Source organism: Saccopteryx leptura, chromosome 5, assembly GCF_036850995.1.
Source record: "Saccopteryx leptura isolate mSacLep1 chromosome 5, mSacLep1_pri_phased_curated, whole genome shotgun sequence".
In the NCBI taxonomy this organism is placed as follows: domain Eukaryota; kingdom Metazoa; phylum Chordata; class Mammalia; order Chiroptera; family Emballonuridae; genus Saccopteryx; species Saccopteryx leptura.
The window spans coordinates 70,157,663-70,170,880 of NC_089507.1; the positions used below are offsets into that span (position 1 = coordinate 70,157,663).

The 13,218-nt window shown below is 39.8% G+C and overlaps 2 protein-coding genes across 4 annotated transcripts in view; one reads left to right on the forward strand and one right to left on the reverse strand.

Annotated features, from left to right (window-relative positions):
* The window catches only part of ABCG2 (ATP binding cassette subfamily G member 2 (JR blood group)), a 122,996-nt gene extending 115,701 nt beyond the window's left edge, over positions 1-7,295 (reverse strand). The window contains exon 1 of one of the 3 annotated variants that reach the window (XM_066384613.1): positions 6,703-7,295. The gene's annotated coding sequence lies outside the window, so the exon portion shown is untranslated. The remainder of the gene's footprint in view (positions 1-6,702) is intronic. The other 2 variants (XM_066384617.1, XM_066384619.1) reach the window with 2 other exon arrangements.
* The window catches only part of HERC3 (HECT and RLD domain containing E3 ubiquitin protein ligase 3), an 809,237-nt gene that overhangs the window by 235,024 nt on the left and 560,995 nt on the right, over positions 1-13,218 (forward strand). The gene's annotated exons all lie outside the window — the stretch shown is intronic.

A 13,218-nucleotide genomic window follows, 5' to 3' on the forward strand; every position in this document is an offset into this window, starting at 1 on the left:
AGTTATTTTTCTTTTTTCTTTTTTTTTTTTTTTCAACAGGGAGAGAGAGATACAGAGAGAGAAACAGATAGGGACAGACAGACAGGAAGGAAGAAAGATGAGAAGTATCAAGTTTTTGTTGCGGCACGTTAGTTGTTCATTGATTGCTTTCTCCTATGTGCTTTGACTGAGGGGCTACGGCAGAGTAAGTGACCCTTTGCTCAAGCCAGTGACCTTGGGCTCAAACCAGCGAGTTCTGGGCTCAAGCCAGCAACCCCATGCTCAAGCAGGATGAGCCTGTGCTCAAACCGGCAAATTTGGGGTTTTGAATCTGTGTCCCAATCTGACTCTATATCCAGTACACCACTGCCTGGTGTTGTAGTAATATAATGTTATAGTAATTAAATATATAGAAATATAAAAAATATGGAAGATATGTAAAAGTAATTAAGATATAATGTTAAAATTAATTAAGGAAATTAAATAAAGTTATGCTGTCTGGATAGGAATTAATATAATGTGTGTGTGAAGTTTTACATAGATAAGAAGTGGCTTGATGTCATAACTTTGTAAATTAACGTAAATAAGAACATCTTAAAAAGTGATTTGATGTAACATTTCAGTAGATTAACATAAAAGGGGTTCCCTGCAAGGAACTCCCAAAAAGGTTTGAGGTGATAATCCTGTAGATTGACACCTGTTAGAAGGCATTGGCCAGAAAAGGTACTAAAGCTGAGGGGTCCCCTGTTGCAGTAGTCGCCCAGACTCCAAGGTGAACGTGGACTGTCTCCAAACAGCTCTGAGCTCTGACCAAAGATAGCGGAGAGGAGCACACCGACGGGGCCCCCTTAAGCTGTACCCAGGCACGCCAAAAGGATTTGTGAGTAATAAATAGCCTGTGTGATTCTTGCAACTAATTTGTGTGTCGGTTGTGTTTTTCCTCTGGTGGCAGTGTCGGCTCTTATCAGTAGCATCTTCATAGCCACCTCAAGAGTAGTCTCGAAGAGGCTGCCAGCCCTGCTGATAAGCAGGAGTGTCCCACTGCACGGGGAAGTCGAATCAGGGATGCCTGATTGACTAGAGCTTGGGCTCTACTGGGACACCTGGTCAGGCTCCTTTTTTCTTTTTAAATTCATTCTAATGGTTATGAAGTAGTAGTTCATTGTGGTTTTAGCTTACATTTCTCTGATGATTAGTGATGCTGAGCAACTTTTTATATGCTTATTAGTCATTTGAAGAAATATCTATTCAATTCCTTTGCTCTTTTTTTTTTGTTGGGTTGTTTGACTTTTGTTATTGAACTGTACAAGTTCTTTATATATTTTAGATATTAACCCTGTATCAAATATATGATCTGCAAACACTTCTGCCATTCGGTAAGTTGTCTTTTCCCTCTCTTAATAATGTCCTTTAATGCATAAAAGTTTTTAACTTTGATGTAGTACAATTTATCAAGTTTTTCTTTTGTTGCCTGTTTTTTAGTGTCATATCCAGGAAATCACTGTCAAATTCAATGTCATGAAGTATAGGAAAATGGCTGAGAGATTAAACTGCAGCCTTGAGACAAGTCTGTGGTGTGGACTTCGGAAGGTCAAGTCCTGCGGGGGCAGAATGCTGCTGTGGCCAGCACTACCATGATTGTTTATAGGAAGCAGCTGATCCCTGGAGCCATTTTTCTACATGCCGGGGGGGCATCGGTTGGTCATCTTTCTCTGCACCCTAATCCATTGTAGACTAATTTGACCCAGGCTATGCTAACTTGCTTGATGAGCAAAAAAACAATAAATATGTCGAGGCTGCAGAGATCTGGGCTCTCAGTCCTAGAGGCTGGGAGTCCGCTGTACCCATCTTTTCTCTAGGTTGTGTTTTGTGTGTTTTTTCTTAAGTCCTGCAGCACCTTCCTTTCATGCACACCCAATGCTGAGCTGGTCTCAGCAATGAAGCTTTTCCCCTCTGTTTATGTATAAGAGTTTTATGTTTATGTATAAGAGTTTATTCAAGCTCTTACATTTACGACTTTAGTCCTTTTTTACTTAGTTTATATAATAGAAGGGTTTAACTTCATTCTTTTGCATGTGAATATTCAGTATTCCCAGCACCATTTGTTGAAAGGACTACCTTTTCTCCAATGAATGGTCTTGGTACTCTTGAAAAAACTAAATTGATCATGTATATGAGAGTTTATTTCTGTACTCTCTATTCCATTGGTCTGCATATCTAACTTTATGCCAGTACCACAGTTTTGATTATTACAGCTTTTTTGAGGGTAGAGTTATAAATCAGTCATTTCAAAGAACTAGAGCAGGGATCAGTGAACTTTTTCTGTAAAGAGTCAGATAGTAAATTATTTGGGTTTCATAGCCCAGGTAGTCTCTGTCACAATTACTCTACCCTGCTGTTGTAGCTCTAAGTAGCCAGAGAAACTACATTATCAAATGGGTGTGGCTATGTTCTAATAAAACTATCTTAAAAATAGGTGTTAATATGGATTTTCCTCAAGGGCAATAGTTTAACAGCCCTGGGCTAGAGGTCACAGTTTGGCATTTTCAAATGCCTGAAGAAAGGTCAATGTTATAAGAACAAAAGCAAGAGAGGAGAGATATGAGATTGGAGAAGATTTAATTTATTCTCCCTTACCTATTCAATCACCAAACATCCATCAAGGACCTACTAGGAGCTAAGGTGCTAGGCTACCTGGGAATTAGGCTCAGTCTTTAGCCTCATGGAGCTGTGACACAGAGAAGAGGCATAAGCTGAGGAATTTTAATACAGTATCATTTTCCTTTCTGGGTCATGGCATATGCTCCATTCCATCACCTGAACCACAGGATCCCTGCTTCATGTTTACCCTTCTACCTTAGTTCAAACCTTTGTTCTCTCCAGTATGATTACAATAGTCTGTTCAAACAGGTGTCAGACTCTAGCTTCACCTTCTTTCAAACTGGCCTCCATACTGCAACGAGATGCAATTCTGATTGCACTTCTCAGCTTCATGCTATGTTAATGGCTTCCACCACTGTCAGTCAAATCCAAGCTTGGAGAACAGTAAGTAAGGCCCTATGTGATCAGGCCCTTGTCAAATTTTCCACATCATTTGCTCTGTCTTCTTTTGGTGGGAAGTGCTAGCTTATAGCCTAGAACATCCATTCATACATAAGAACATGTTTAACTCATGATTAAACCCTGGGGTAACATCTACATCAAAGAAAAGCTTTTGGTATTCATGTGAATTCTTATTACTGGTGTTTCCATCATAATGTATAATCATGAATTGAGCAACACTTAGTACTAACAAGGGTAAATACATATGGAGATAGTCTGTTCCCACAATTATTTAATCCTCACAACTACCCTGTGAGATAGGCAGAATCATTGAACCCATTTGACAGATTAGGAAACTGGCACGCACACAGAAGGGTTAACTTCCCCATAGTCACACAGCTTGCAGGGGTGATGGCTTCAATATTCAAAGCCAAGAAGGCTAGTTCTGCAATCTGCTGTTAAGCACATTCAGCCCCCTCATTAAATTTTAGGGATGCTATTTTAAATTATAGACTGAAGCTATGCCTGGGAAGTGTGGTTTCTGAATGGTAACACTCTAGCCATCTGGGTGCTTACTAGAAATACTGGTTCTCAGACCTGAGCCCTGACCTACTGAGTCAGACTCTCTGGACCTGAGGCCCAATACCTGAGTTTTAGCAAGCTGCCCAGGTTGATTTTTAAGCATTATAAAGTTTAAGAAGCTCTGTTTTAAACACTCATTCCTGGGCAATAAAAGACTTAATGGAGGCAAAGCTAAGACAACACATAAATTATTTTGACAAAAGAAATAGAAAAAAAATTCTTTTTAATGTACAAAGGTTTCAAATTATATATGACATAAAAAGAAGACAAACCTAAGACAGAACGATATAGATTGTTAGGCGTCTTGCAAGAAAGCTGAAAAAGTACAGGATTAACCTGAATTTAAAACAAATAGGCTGTAGGGAAGCAGCTGTGTTAGGCTTGCTTGCTGGTTGACCGGTTGTGAGTACTTTGCCTGACTGGTGCGTGGGCATGTGGCTGAGCCACATTGTGCATAGCCTATATAAGGTTACAGGTGCTTGCACTCAGGGGGCCTGCAGATGGCGGATTGCCTGCTTGCCACTGTGAGGGGCCATTTTTGCTGTTTCTTTGCCTGAGAAGCAGTTTTCCCCAGCCAGGGTGCTCGTCCATCTTTGTGAGACTCTATTAAATGGAATGGCCCAATGCTTTCCAGCTCCACCGTTTCTCTACCATCTGCCGGGATCCAATGTGAACCTGCCTGGCCTTGGCCAACGGCATTCCACAGGCCTAAGATTAAATCTGGCACACCCAATACCCAGCTGTGTGACTGTTAGCAAATTGCTTAATCAAAGCCTTGGTTTCTTCATTGGCAGGTTAGAATAATAACCCCCTTGACCTGTACCCCAAGATGGTTGTGAAAAATCAAACGGGATAATGTATGTAACAATGCTTTGTATGGAAGGACAGCATGGTGATCAAGTTTCTTTGTCCTCTGTAACTCTTTACAAAAGAATACATGTATTTCCCCCTATCCTACTTAAGAAACAGGATTTGAATCTTGCAGTAAGAGAACTCTACTTTCTATAGTATAGGTTGCAGAATATGTGCAGCTGGAATGACAGTTTACTTGGGGCTTGAAGAGACCTAAGAGAATGAGGTCAGAGTGTTGGCACCATCTGCCAGATCCTCTAATCACAAATAAGGTCATTTTGTTCAAAGTTGTTCCATTATAACGCTGATGAGATGCCCACCATAGGAAACTTAACTCCTGTGTCTATCAGTTAGCCTATGGTAAAATTGTTTCATTATACATCATTTTGCTTAAAGGCACAGAACTTATCAACAACATTGAGGACTTCGTATATATGTGTCTGAACTCATCTGAAGCTTTACAATTTCTCCCTGCAAAAAAATTTTAGTTAAAACCTGGAATAGCTCAAGCTAATATTTAGCCCAGTGCACTCTTACGGCCTATCAGAGGTTTGCTGTGCTGTGTGTTGTTTACAGTAGCTTCTGCTCTGATTGGTCAACAACCACACAGGTTGTTACATTTTTAAAAAAACACTCTTGGTTGTATGCTATGACATAAAGAATGTCATTTGAAACATTTCAAACAGAAGCAATTTCCCTATCTGGGATGGGTTCATGGGTTCACACTGGTTCTCAGGAGACCTAGTCCCACCTGTGACTTTTCATTCTATTGCATAATCCTCAACTTAATGACAAATGGTTTCTGCATGTTTATTAAAACAAAACAATTTATAATTTATCTACTCTGTCTCAAGCACATTTCTCCAGCTAAGAAAATACAAGCTACTACTCTGGAAGGACTCCCACGCACGTGTGGGAAAGAATTCTATTTCTGGGCCACAGTTTCTTTTATTCATTTTGTAAAGCTGTGACTTCCCCAGCCAACACTCTTTTCCCCTTTTTTTTCACGTTTCTATTTTCTCCCCTCAACTAGGGACAGGATAGGTACCCTTTTCCTAGCTATTCATATTTTTTTTCCCTCTTGGTTTGTCTTTGGATTAAAAGCTACTTTCAGATTAAAATGTATTATTTAGGCCAGAGAGCTACTCAGTAAACGTATTTTAAAGAGCAACACAGGCCTCTCACAAGAAGATAAAACACATTATAGTCCTTACTCGAATTGATTTTAAACAATATAATAGACTCATATGCTTTACAATCTTCACTTCCAAATAGTAAGAGGAAGACACCAGTTATTTTTCTAGCATGCATAACTTTTAATGAAGCTGAAATGTTCAAAGTGAGCACTAACCATACCTGTGTGAGGCGTGCTATGGACACTTAATCCCCAAATTACAAAAAGACTTTCTGCTCTGTTCAAAGTGGCCCGTGCAATCTAAGGAACATCCAACATCTTTTCTCATTTGAGGTGACTCAGTTTACAACACCTAGGAACTGTTTAACAGAAACCTCCACACTTAGAGATACTTCATCAAAGAAGGTCCAACCAGCTGGGATGTTGTACGACCTTTTTCTCCCTTCGGATACTCTACATTAATCCTGTGCCCAGCCAAATACCTTCATTCTAATGGAATCTCTTCAACCCTTTCACTCCCGAAAGCAAAACACCTAGAGGGTTTAAACCCTTGTTCCCTCATGGCTTGGCTGCAGGACCGGCAGCACTGAAGCAACCTGGGACCTTGTCAGAAATGCAGAATCTCAGGCCCACCTCAGAGTCACTGAATTCTAAGAGCCTGCTTTTTAACAAGATCTCCAAGTGATTCATATATTAAAGTATGAGAAGTGCTGATTTAAGTGACCTGTGTTAAAGCACATACCAAAAAAGAATCAAGATTCACTACTTAGTATGAACAGAGGCAGATTAAGGTTGGTTGAGGCCCCGGGCGCAGAAGAAAATATTAGGCCTCTTAAAAAAAAAAAAAAAAAAAAGAAAAGAAATACAGGGAAAATAAAAATACAGGTTAACCATATTTTTAAATAAATTTAAAAATATTATGTATTATATACTGTTAATATTAAAATTGCACATATGAAACCAAACTTGGTGTCATTAGAAAAAAGTGTAAAGTTGGGGTTTTGCTGGGCCCTTCAAAAGTCAGGGCCCAGGGCACGGGCCCAGGGCACCCACCATTAAACCTGCCTCTGAGTATGAACATTTGGAAAAACAAAAACAGGCAAATAACTCACCTCAATTATGATGCATGGTGTTGGTAGGAAAGCAGGCCAGACTTAGTAGACAAGGTAGTGGTGATACACCTGTTAGTCTTTGTATAGAGACTTCAACCAAGATCCATGTCCTCTAGAGCCCCGGAACTGGCCTTTGCCAGCTTTTAGAAGACGAGAGAAAGAATCAGAGGGGAAACTTATCGGCACAGGGTAGGTTCTGCAACACCAGAAGGATTGAGGCTATCCAAAAATAAACCAGCCTTGAGAAAAAGCCCAGGATGAAAGGACAGTTCACAGATCTCTGTGAGTCCCTTTTCTCTCCCTTAGCTGGTTATTACCCATTATTTCTTTCTCAACCACTGGGATTCACACTGACGACCCATCTGCCTGGGATCCTTTCCCAGCATTCCAGACAAAGGGGATGGGAAACAAGAGGAAATTCCTGTGTCAGAGAGATATTTTTACATCTTTCTCTTTGTGCCATAGGATCCTGATGACAGCATCTCCAATACTAACAATAACTTTAAGAAGGATCGAAACCAATTATAGCAAATAGTTTTGCTCTGTGTAAACTTCCTGTCTTTGGGTAGCTCTGACGTGACCAGGGGTCTCCTTTCATAGGCTCTGCCTTCTACCAAAAATGTACAGGCAGGAAGATAACACAGACTTGGAAAGGAAGTGAAAGAAACCAAAGCAAAGACAGTGTTAGGTTTCAGTGCAAAGGTCCGTGAGAGACTGAAGCGGAGAGAGAAACTATATTTAGAACATGCTGTCCTTCCCAATGTCCTTCTTTTCTAACCCAGGAAATTAAGCTCGAATTAAATAGGTCCTGGCTGGGTAGTTCAGTTGGTTAGAGCATCCTCCCTGTACACCAAGGTTGCGGGTTCGATCCCTGGTCAGGGCACATACAACAATCAGCCAATGATGCATAAATAAGTGAAACAAGTCAGTGTTTCTTGCTTTCTATTACTCTCTTCCTTTCTCTATAAAAATCAATAAATAAAATTTTTTAAAAAACTGATTAAATAGGCATTTCATATTCTGAAAGCTTGATGATGTCAAGTGAATTAATGGCATTTACTGTTTCTGGTCCTACTCTTAACTAACTTTGACAAGTTCTTTTCACCCAAACCTTCCCAACTACAAAATAAATATAAAATGGTGATAATGGTCGTGCCTTCCTTGCAAAGTTGACATGGTAACATGAGACACATGAAATATTGATTACTGAACTGGCCATGCTGGGAATTCTTTTTATATTCCAGTCACTGTCCTAAATCATCTCTCTGTAGTGCATAGCTAAGCATAAATGAGGCATTCAACAAGGATGTATTGAAATGAAATGAGAAAGTTTAAAAAATCCTGGCATTGCTAAAAAATTTCATCTATTTATTTGTATTAATTTTTTTATGGTAGTAAACTATTTATAACATTGAATTTGCCATTTTAACCATTTTTTAAGTTTTTGATTCAGTGGAATTAATTACATTTACAATGTTATGTAACCATCACCACTATTTATTTTCAAAACTTTTACATCACTCCAAACACAAACTCTATAATCTTTAGGAAATAACTCCTCCAGGGTTTTTTTAATGTGAGGATCACTTTTTAATTTGGGGGATTTCCCACTCCCTGATGGTAGTAGTTACACTTTTAAGTAACCCAGAAGAAAAAGCACTTAATGCCAAAAATAACAGATAACTTTTAAATAAATTTGCATTTTAATCACAGAACACAACAAATCTTTGAAATATGTGTGAGATTATTCTTTATTTCAGCTAGAAACAAGATTTAGCACAAACCTGGGAATAAAACTGCTGCCACTTCTGCTAATATATAGGGTATGACAAAAGTAAGTTTACAATTATGAGTACATGAAATACTTTATTTATTTATTTATTTATTTATTTATTTATTTATTTATTTATTTATTTATTTTAGGTGAGAGCAGGGGAGATAGTGAAACAGACTTCTGAATGTGCCCTGACCGAGATTTACCTGGCAAGCCCATCTGGGACTGATGCTCAAGTACTGTGCTATTTTAGCACCTCAGGCTGATGTGTTCAAACCAACCAAGCCATCCTCAGTGCCTGGACCACACTCAAACCAATTGAACCACTGGCTGCAGGAGGGGAAGAGGAAGAGAAGGGGGAGAAGGAGGAGGGGAAAAGCAGATGGTTGCCTTTCCTGTGTGTCTTGACCCAGAATCAAACCTGGGATGTCCATACACCAGGCTGACACTCTATCCACTGAGCCACTGGCCAGGGCTAGAAAAGTTTATTTTTGAATTATTACTTATTAATTATTGTATAATTTTCCATATGAACAGCTACAAACCTACTTTTGCCCCACCCTGTATATGAACTTTTAAATGTATTCTACTTTTTAAATGGGTTAAATTTGTAAAATCATTTCCTTTTGATGGGGAGCTAACAGTTACTGACACCGTGGATACTGACAAGGACTCTAATCTCATCTCATTCTTTGTCATAAACATGAATCAGTAAAAAATTATATAGGTGATACTACTGTGATCCTTTGTGATAATTTCCCTACTTATTGCACAGTTGAACATTTTGTGATGTAAGCATGGGCAAAGAAGAGGCATCTATCCTCCATTGTAGCTAATTCACCAAGGTATGTGTGCATTATGCTACTAGTGCAATTGTCTGTATAAAACCAAGGCCTGGGAAGGAAATCCCAGACCAGCACTAAATTATAAACTTCCTAGCCAATGGTACATTTAAAAGAAGTGCAGATATATACATAGAGATGGCAGAACTTTTATTCTAAGGTTTTTAAACCAAATAAAGCTAACCTGGAAAATATAAGTTTAAGGATACTTAAACATATATTGGAAAAAAAATGTCATGATTCTAAGGATCAGCTAGAATCTGTTGGGAGAAAAAAAGGATTGTAATACAGTTCCTGTCCTGCAGGGGCTAATGTCAAGGCTGGGTTGACAAGGCTAACATACATAGCCTAACTACTGTGCTGGCTGAATGCCGTATTAGTTCAGGCTGTAGACAGTGGGAGAAGGGAGAGCCCAGCATAGAAGCAGCAGATTGTGGATATAGGATCCTTACTTCCTACAGATGTAGACCTATGACTGACCTGGCTTAGGTGACCAAGTGAACTGTTAGCAAAGCTCAGAGTACCTAAGCTCAAGCTCTCATGCTTTCCACTTATTCTGGAACAATAAACATTAGACAAGTCTTTGTTTAAGAAGTAATCTAAACCTCTTTTCCAATGAGGCAAATCTAAGTAATTCCAATTCAGAAAAGATATATTGCTTTTTTACCGGAAGGTAACACAAGCTTTAATATTCAAATTTCCTCCCATGTTTCATGTAACATGTAATTTTATATTATTAAGTGTAATATTGAGATGATAGTAATTCAATATAGGGGGAAAAGAAAAGGAGGAAGACAGGAATAGGGAGAGAAGGAGGGAGGGAGGAAGAAAAGAGAAAATAACTTAGAACCTAAATGTTTACCAATAAGGTTAAATAAAATGTAGTATATACATACAATGAAATATTATGGAATCATTAAAAAGCATGAGCTAGAAATATATGTACTGCTGACAAAGAAAGATCTTGAAGACATGTTAACTGTACAGAGCAAATTGCTAATTAAAATAAGGCATATAAAAGTTAAAATACATGCACATGCACACACACACACACACACCATCATACAACAAAACTGTATTTTTATATATTCCCATCTAAGTATATAATCACAGAGAAAAACCTCTGGAAAGACATGATCCAAAATGTCAGCAATCCCCGGGAAGCATGGGATTAGGAGGCAGGAATGCTGTGTTAAAAATATACATCTCTATTGTTTAAAGACTTCCCAACTTGCATTCATGTACTTTCTTATCTCTCTTAGAGTAAAAACCAAAGACCTTTACAACGCAGTATATTCCACCCCTACTTCTCTGATTTCACTTTCCCTTTTACTGATTCTAATGCAACCAGACTGATCTCCTTGCTGTATCTCAAATATTCATATGTTGACCTACCTTATGTTTTTTTTTTTTTTTTTGCACTGGCTGTCTTGCACTTTGCCAGAATGCTCTTCTCCTATTAATCTATCTGACTCATTCCCTCACTTTCTTCTAATTTTTCTTCTAATGATGACTTCTCAGTGAAGCCTCCCAACTTAAAATTGCAATTCCTCCTGCTAGTGTTCTTAACCTGCCTCATCTTATTTTTGTTGATAGCACTTATCACCTTCTAATATATTATTTAATTTTTTATTTATTGGGTTTTCATTTGCTCTGTTTATTGATATAAGCAAGTCTCTAGAATTGCTCCTGGTATACCGGTAGGTGCTTGATAGAACATATTAATCAACTCACAATTCTTCACAAGAATATATTCTTTTTTTTTTTCTATACATGATTATTTAAGAATCACAGATAAGTAGTTCAGTTGGTGAGAGCAACATCCTAATACCTGCCAAAGTTGCAGGTTCGATCCCTGGTCAGGGCACATATAAGAATCAACAATGGTCCCTGTCCAGTGGCTCATTGGATTAGAGCATCAACCCAGTGTATGGATGTTCTGGGTTCGATTCCTAGTCAGGGCACACAGGAGAAACAATCATTAGCTCCTCTCTTCCCTCTCCCCCTTTTCTCCTTCTTGCCCTCCCATAGCCAGTGATTCAGTTGTTTCTAATGTGACCCCAGGTGCTGAGGATAGCTCAGTTAGTCACAGTGTGTCAGCCTCAGGCACTAAAAATAGCTTGGTATTTGAGCATCTTCCCTAGACAGATTGCTAGGTGGATCCTCATGAGGGTGCATGCAGGAGTCTGCCTCACTATCTCCCTTTCTTTCACCTAAAAAAAAATCAACCAATGAATGCATATATAAATGGAACAGCAAATTGATGTTTTTCTCTCCAATCCTCTCTCTGAAATCAATAAATTTTTTTAAAAGTGTTAATCACAGATAACCACCAATCTCACAAACAAAAACAAATTCTAAAATGTTAGACTAAAATATTTGAGGGCCTCAAATTCTGGCTCAAAACTAAATAAGACAGAACTTATGGGTAAGAAGCTTACTGAATGGAAGCCCTTCATTGACTTAGGCACACTATCTAACAATGCATGTTGTCTTACCCTGGAATATCAGTTGTTTCAAACAACTAGAAACAAAGCAACCACTCCCAGGAACCTCTATGAACTCCCCAGCTATTTCTTTAAAGAGACAAAGGGCCAGTGAAGGTCCCTATATCTTATAAGGTCAACACTGTGCCAAAGGTGAAAAGTTACAGCAAAAATCATAATTCTTGTTTTGAGGCCTCTTTATTTCTTTCCCAAAAAAATTGTAAATCCCTAATGACATAGATGGAATTTAATCCTCAATTTTGAATGAGAAGATATTGGACTCTTTGCAATAGAGAAGTGAAAAAGGTTTTATATAGCAACTTCAGATCAATATTCCAGGGGGCAGCAAGATGACGATGGATAGACAGATGTATGAACTTCCACCTCCCAGAACCAAAGTGGATTACAACTTAATTTTAAGAACCATCATCTGGAAAAACCAACTTTGGACTAAACTAAGAGGACTCTTCAACCAAGGAACACTGAAGAAGACTGGTAGGAAAAGTGGAAACGCGGAGAGAGCTGCCCAGCTCCCCGGAGTGAACAGCAGCCAGGAGAGACAAGTGTGGCGGGAAGTGAGTTTAGCAGAGAGGGGAGGGTTCTGGGCCCCAGGAACAAAGCTCCAGCCTGCAGCCCCAGAACCTAGAAGAGCGTATAGATAGTATTTAGCTGCAAAACAAGTCAGGATACTGTTTGTGAGAAAGAAGACCGATTTCTCAGACCCAAGCTTCTTCTTAAAGGGACCGTGCAGAAAACCTCTTTCACAACCACTCACCTGGGGCTCTGGGGGATGGGGAGAGGACTGGAGTAGCAGGAAGATAGTGTAATCTAGGAGGCACAGGGAGAAACACTTTGAGTAACAGCTACCCTAACCCCTGGGCTGAGTCACTACCCAAATCTGAAGTGAGTATTTCCCCTGGAACCAGCAATACTAGCAAAGGGAAGCTGGACACCAGCCAAATAAGCTCTTCTGCAGCACTCATTGCAGAGTCGCTTAGAAGGAGTGAACGTTCAGGAATACAGTATTGAGTGCTACGATCTAAGCTGCAGCACCCCTACCCACACTGCTGAGGGCTTGCTGGAGGGCCGGTAGTGGTGGGACAACCGAAGCACAGTCCTGACGGCGGGGGAAGAAGCCAGGCTGGCCACGACTGAGGCCCGGCATGAGTTCAGTCTCGCCTGGCGGGGGCAGAGCAGGCGCACCAAAGCAGTCCGGCGGGCTGCAGGACTGCCTGCAATCCCGCCGCAGGGGAAAGATCAAAGCCTGAGAACTGCTGAGAACTGCAGAGACCCACCGCTAAGCGCAGGCACACAGCTCCACCCAGCCTGCAGGCCTGACTCAACAGCACAGCTCTGCTCCTCCGCGGAGCCGGAACTTGCAACTCCGCCCATGGGGGCGGGGCAAAAGCTGGAG